General features: G+C 45.0%; 1 long non-coding RNA gene across 1 annotated transcript; it reads left to right on the top strand.

Moving 5' to 3' along the window:
- The first annotated feature begins 2819 nt into the window (after positions 1 to 2819).
- Positions 2820 to 3298, top strand: LOC120991175. Its single transcript, XR_005776523.1, has 2 exons — positions 2820 to 3009; positions 3170 to 3298. It is a non-coding gene; the product is annotated as an uncharacterized LOC120991175 (long non-coding RNA).
- The last annotated feature ends 3003 nt before the right edge of the window (positions 3299 to 6301 follow it).

Here is a 6301-nt window from a genome sequence, read left to right as displayed (position 1 = left end):
TATCTCTGGACGTCCCATATTGAAGACTGGAACATCATTTACCCTGTAGACTCCAGGACCCTATTCTGCTGATCGGTGGGAAACACAACAATAGAACCCCCACTAATCAGATATAACCTGACAAGTTCTTATGGTAAGACTGCCACCTTAAAGGGGTATTCCCATCTGGACATTTATAGCATATTGATAGTGCAACGGGCACCTCCCCCTAGGGGCCTTTAAAATGCGACCTAGATGTAGGATATGCCGAGTGGTATGTTGCAGCCTAAAATGTCCCTTTATATGTGTCACAGTGCTCCTACCTGGATACTGCTGGACCCCAGGCGTTGGCTCCGAAGCAACAAATAGGGGGAATAATTGAGGGATAAAATAATAACTTGAGTCCAGACCTTGAGATGAAGTTCAATTGCAGCTTTACTTGAATAAACGTTCTCCAACACTGTTCACAGGGTTAGTCTTGGTTCCAGCAGGCTTTAGCATTAAAACTGGCAGGCAAACTCAATTCTGCTTTCCTCTCTGACTCTGCTGTACTGACAGGCTGGCTGTTTAACTCATCTTCTTCTGTATTCTACACTTCTTTCTTTGTAGTCTGTCTCTAGATTAGGCCAGGGCACTTTCTTCCTAGCTCCTGAGGCTCTAAGCTTTGGCCTCGATTGCCAGCAGAGCTTAAGGTGCTCTGGCTGGCTTGGGCACGTCCAACAGAGATGTGGCCATGCACACCTGTCCCCTAGCAGAGGGTATGCTAGATTACCTCTAACTGGTCCCCACCCTTCCTGCAGGAAATAGGACTAGCCCACTTCCCTACTTTGGGGGGTTAGAATGGAGCGTTCCGCTCCCTTCTACCTAAGTACAGCTCTGCCGTGTTTGCTGCCACCTGCTGGTGATCCATGAGCATTACATGAACAGTTACATAACATTATTATAAATACAGTGTTGAGGGACCTGGAAATAAATATATTAGTGACATACAGGTTAGAACATAAACGATAGTAGCAAGGTACAGAAGTGGTAACACCACTCTGGGGTGTTACATTAGGAAATGCCTTACATGTCAGATAGCTGAGACTCCCACCTCTGAGACCTGCTCTCAGGAACAGGGCCCCGCTGTGAATGGAGTGCATGCCTCGCATGTGCAGATTTCTCCATTGATTGGGATGGAAGTTCCAAAAATAGCCAAGTGCTGGCTTGGCTATTTTTGGAATCCAGCAGCATTCAATAGAGGTGATGCTTCATTCACGATGAGGCCCTGTCCTGGACATAAGAGCAGGTCTCAGAGGTGGGACTCTCGTTCTGCACTGTAAGAGCTGTGAGTCTGTGGAGTTATAGGGTTACAGATATAGAGGTAGCAGTTGGGTTCTCTTTGGCCTGCTTTTCCGCAAAGGAAACGGCACCTACTTGTGATACAACCTCTGGTTCCTTCACTCTCCTTTCAGTAACCAGGTCAGGTTGAGGACACTTCACCGATGAGTGATCCCTTCATACTGGAAGTTGAAGTGAAGATGGTCCAGGAGCTAAAGACCCGGAACAGAGCAGGTACATACAGTCTGTATTTCTTCAGAAGTCCTGCTGGGGGGTATTAATATAAAGAAATCCATGTAGAGCGTCGACCACGTGTGGATACTGATATAGATGGGAGAGGTGGAGAGTTAACCCTTTACTTCTGTAACACATTTAACACTCAGTAAATAGCGAAACTATATAAGTAGAGACTCCGCAGGAGTCTGGGAGGAATGGCTGCTGTAATATGACTGCACCCAGCTGCTATAACTGCACCCGGTAATCTGGGATGGGATATGAGCTGCAAACCAGAATTCCCGTGTAACTAAGGAATGTCTGGAACGACCACGAAAAGTAAAATAGAGACTAATCTTACTGAAAAATAATTTATTTTAGAACCCCCCCCATACATGTCAGATGCACTCAGTGACCTCATAATAGCACCAGTTACATTTACCCCATAATAACCACAGTGCCTCCATAATTACCAACCTGTCAGCCAAATTGACCTTATATTTGTAAGACACAAAGTCCCCGTGTTAGCCAGAGCCCCCCCATAAGTGCCATAAAGTCTCCGTATTAGCCAGAGCGCCCCCATAAGTGCAGCCACAGCAACTACAGTGACCACATAAATAGTAGCCATAGTGTCCCTATACATGACAGTCACAATGCCCCGACGTATGGGTCACAGGGTTCCCATAAGTTCACGCTTTGATCGGTTATGAGAGGGGATTGGTTTAAAGTAATCGCCTCAAACTTAAATGTACTTTCTATAAATCATATGATTGCTATGGAGCCTGTGATCCTGTACCCACGACAAGGAGGAGTTCACTGTATTCTATAGCATTGAGTACACTACTAGTAGTGGTGGCTGGATAAATCTATATGTAGTGTGTACAGCTCCCCCTAGTGGTGACTGTACACAATCATATCTAGTGAGCTCCCCCTAGTGGTGACTGTACACAATCATATCTAGTGAGCTCCCCCTAGTGGTGACTGTACACAATCGTATCTAGTGAGCTCCCTCTAATGGTGACTGTACACAATCGTATCTAGTGAGCTCCCCCTAGTGGTGACTGTACACAATCGTATCTAGTGAGCTCCCCCTAGTGGTGACTGTACACAATCGTATCTAGTGAGCTCCCTCTAATGGTGACTGTACACAATCGTATCTAGTGAGCTCCCTCTAATGGTGACTGTACACAATCGTATCTAGTGAGCTCCCCCTAGTGGTGACTGTACACAATCGTATCTAGTGAGCTCCCTCTAATGGTAACTGTACGCAATCGTATCTAGTGAGCTCTCCCTAGTGGTGACTGTACACAATCATATCTAGTGAGCTCCCCCTAGTGGTGACTGTACACAATCATATCTAATGAGATCCCGCTAGTGGTAACTGTACACAATCGTATCTAGTGAGCTCCCCCTAGTGGTGACTGTACACAATTGTATCTAGTGAGCTCTCCCTAGTGGTGACTGTACACAATCGTATCTAGTGAGCTCCCCCTAGTGGTGACTGTACACAATCATATCTAGTGAGCTCCCCCTAGTGGTGACTGTACACAATCATATCTAGTGAGCTCTCCCTAGTGGTGACTGTACACAATCGTATCTAGTGAGCTGCCCCTAGTGGTGACTGTACACAATCATATCTAGTGAGATCCCCCTAGAGGTGACTGTACACAATCATATCTAGTGAGCTCCCCCTAGTGGTGACTGTACACAATCATATCTAGTGAGCTCCCCCTAGTGGTGACTGTACACAATCGTATCTAGTGAGCTGCCCCTAGTGGTGACTGTACACAATCATATCTAGTGAGCTCCCCCTAGTGGTGACTGTACACAATCGTATCTAGTGAGCTCCCCCTAGTGGTGACTGTACACAATCGTATCTAGTGAGCTGCCCCTAGTGGTGACTGTACACAATCATATCTAGTGAGATCCCCCTAGAGGTGACTGTACACAATCATATCTAGTGAGCTCCCCCTAGTGGTGACTGTACACAATCGTATCTAGTGAGCTCCCTCTAATGGTGACTGTACACAATCGTATCTAGTGAGCTCCCTCTAATGGTGACTGTACACAATCGTATCTAGTGAGCTCCCCCTAGTGGTGACTGTACACAATCGTATCTAGTGAGCTCCCTCTAATGGTAACTGTACGCAATCGTATCTAGTGAGCTCTCCCTAGTGGTGACTGTACACAATCATATCTAGTGAGCTCCCCCTAGTGGTGACTGTACACAATCATATCTAATGAGATCCCGCTAGTGGTAACTGTACACAATCGTATCTAGTGAGCTCCCCCTAGTGGTGACTGTACACAATTGTATCTAGTGAGCTCTCCCTAGTGGTGACTGTACACAATCATATCTAGTGAGCTCCCCCTAGTGGTGACTGTACACAATCGTATCTAGTGAGCTCCCCCTAGTGGTGACTGTACACAATCATATCTAGTGAGCTCCCCCTAGTGGTGACTGTACACAATCATATCTAGTGAGCTCCCCCTAGTGGTGACTGTACACAATCGTATCTAGTGAGCTCCCCCTAGTGGTGACTGTACACAATTGTATCTAGTGAGCTCTCCCTAGTGGTGACTGTACACAATCGTATCTAGTGAGCTCCCCCTAGTGGTGACTGTACACAATCATATCTAGTGAGCTCCCCCTAGTGGTGACTGTACACAATCGTATCTAGTGAGCTCCCCCTAGTGGTGACTGTACACAATCATATCTAGTGAGCTCCCCCTAGTGGTGACTGTACACAATCGTATCTAGTGAGCTCCCCCTAGTGGTGACTGTACACAATCATATCTAGTGAGCTCCCCCTAGTGGTGACTGTACACAATCGTATCTAGTGAGCTCCCCCTAGTGGTGACTGTACACAATCGTATCTAGTGAGCTCCCCCTAGTGGTGACTGTACACAATCGTATCTAGTGAGCTCCCTCTAGTGGTGACTGTACACAATCGTATCTAGTGAGATCCCCCTAGTGGTGACTGTACACAATCATATCTAGTGAGCTCCCCCTAGTGGTGACTGTACACAATCGTATCTAGTGAGATCCCCCTAGTGGTGGCTGTACACAATTGTATCTAGTGAGATCCCCCTAGTGGTGACTGTACACAATCATATCTAGTGAGCTCCCCCTAGTGGTGACTGTACACAATCGTATCTAGTGAGCTCCCCCTAGTGGTGACTGTACACAATCGTATCTAGTGAGATCCCCCTAGTGGTGGCTATATGAGCTATATGTAGTGACCTCCCCCTTAGAGGTGGCTGAATTGCTTTCTTGTGACTGTGTTACTGGAAGCATAAGCATACGTTATCAAGAAATATATGAGATCTGCACACCCTAGATGGTGGGTGCTCGTAGAGGACAGACGTCAGTAGATTCACTTGAGAAATCCACGGCACACCAAATGCATTTCATCAATTAATCATTTTTAATTCATAGTAGTTTTTACATTAATTTTTTGTTCCATCCAGAGCAATTGTTTGAGCAATATATTTTAGTTAAGCAGTACAACCCCAACGTTTCAGTCGGTGTCGACCTTTATCAAGGGATCTGTAAAGAATACATAGTAAAATAATAAGTATTATGGACGGAACAATGAGGCAGCACTAGAGATTATGAATAAACTAAACAATACATATCGTTGTGAGATGTCTTATCTTATAGTTTAAGAATTTAAGTCTGAGTCTACAAACAGCTTCTGCTCAGGGGTCCAGGGTGGGAGGGAAAAATAAGGGAAATGAAAATCGCAAAACCAAAGTAAAAGAACTGAAAATAGCAAATATATACAACTTGTACATTGCTAGGATGTGAAACACTGTTAGTACCTTGATGCATAGATAAATACTCCAAGTTTTTGCATTTGAATAATAAATATTAGTAATGGCTGTATGAGGCATATATACAGAGTAAGGGACCATATTAGGAGGAGGGGAGCACTAATGGGTAGGGGGGGGGTTGATAAACACGAAGAATAGATAGGCTAGATTATCGAGGGATACAATGACATGGCACCCAGAGGAGTGGACACAGAAACAGTATAAAGAAAGTATAAAGTGTTCCTAGAGTAAGGCTAAATGTATACGCTGCGGTCATGAAAGTTTGCAGAGGTTTTGCCGAGATGCTAATACAACAGGGATCTGCCATGGGGGCCTTACCTGTGGCTTGAATATGCAGGGTCTGCTCTGGAGGTGTGCGTCCGTACGCTGATGCAGCCCTTATATGCCGGTGTAGAGTGTAGAGTCTCACATGTGGTGGCGCCTACGTCTGACGTCAGCAGACGGCGCGCGCATGCGTATTATCGTTTAGTGTGATTACTAAAGAACGGGATATCTGACGTCTTGCGTCAGTATTGTCTAAAGACGGGCGCATGTGCATAGCATAATCTGAGGACAGAGGAGGGCAGAGACTAAGCCCTTCTTCTCTATAGGTGCTGCTAAGATGTTTATTAGAGCGATGCACTGTAAAAATATGTAATCAGAACCTGAAGCTAGGACTGTGGTAAATATATTATATGAAATATATTATATTAAAAGTACTGGGTGTATAAATAAGAGGAAATATAATTTGGAGACACAGGGAATGTATGTGATAATGAAATTATTGTATAAAGAGTATGGTGGCTCTCTATCGCCTTTCACTATGGGTGGGTGCTACTAAGCCTAATGACTCACCCAGTCAAATGAATAAGCAATTTGTATAGAGAGGCTGAGCACTCTCCCAATGGACCACACACAGACTATTCAAAAATTATTATATTTATTACACCGATATATAGATCTAAAGGTTAAA

This window comes from Bufo bufo, chromosome 1, assembly GCF_905171765.1.
Source record: "Bufo bufo chromosome 1, aBufBuf1.1, whole genome shotgun sequence".
Classification (NCBI taxonomy): domain Eukaryota; kingdom Metazoa; phylum Chordata; class Amphibia; order Anura; family Bufonidae; genus Bufo; species Bufo bufo.
This window is presented reverse-complemented; position numbering and strand designations above follow the sequence as displayed.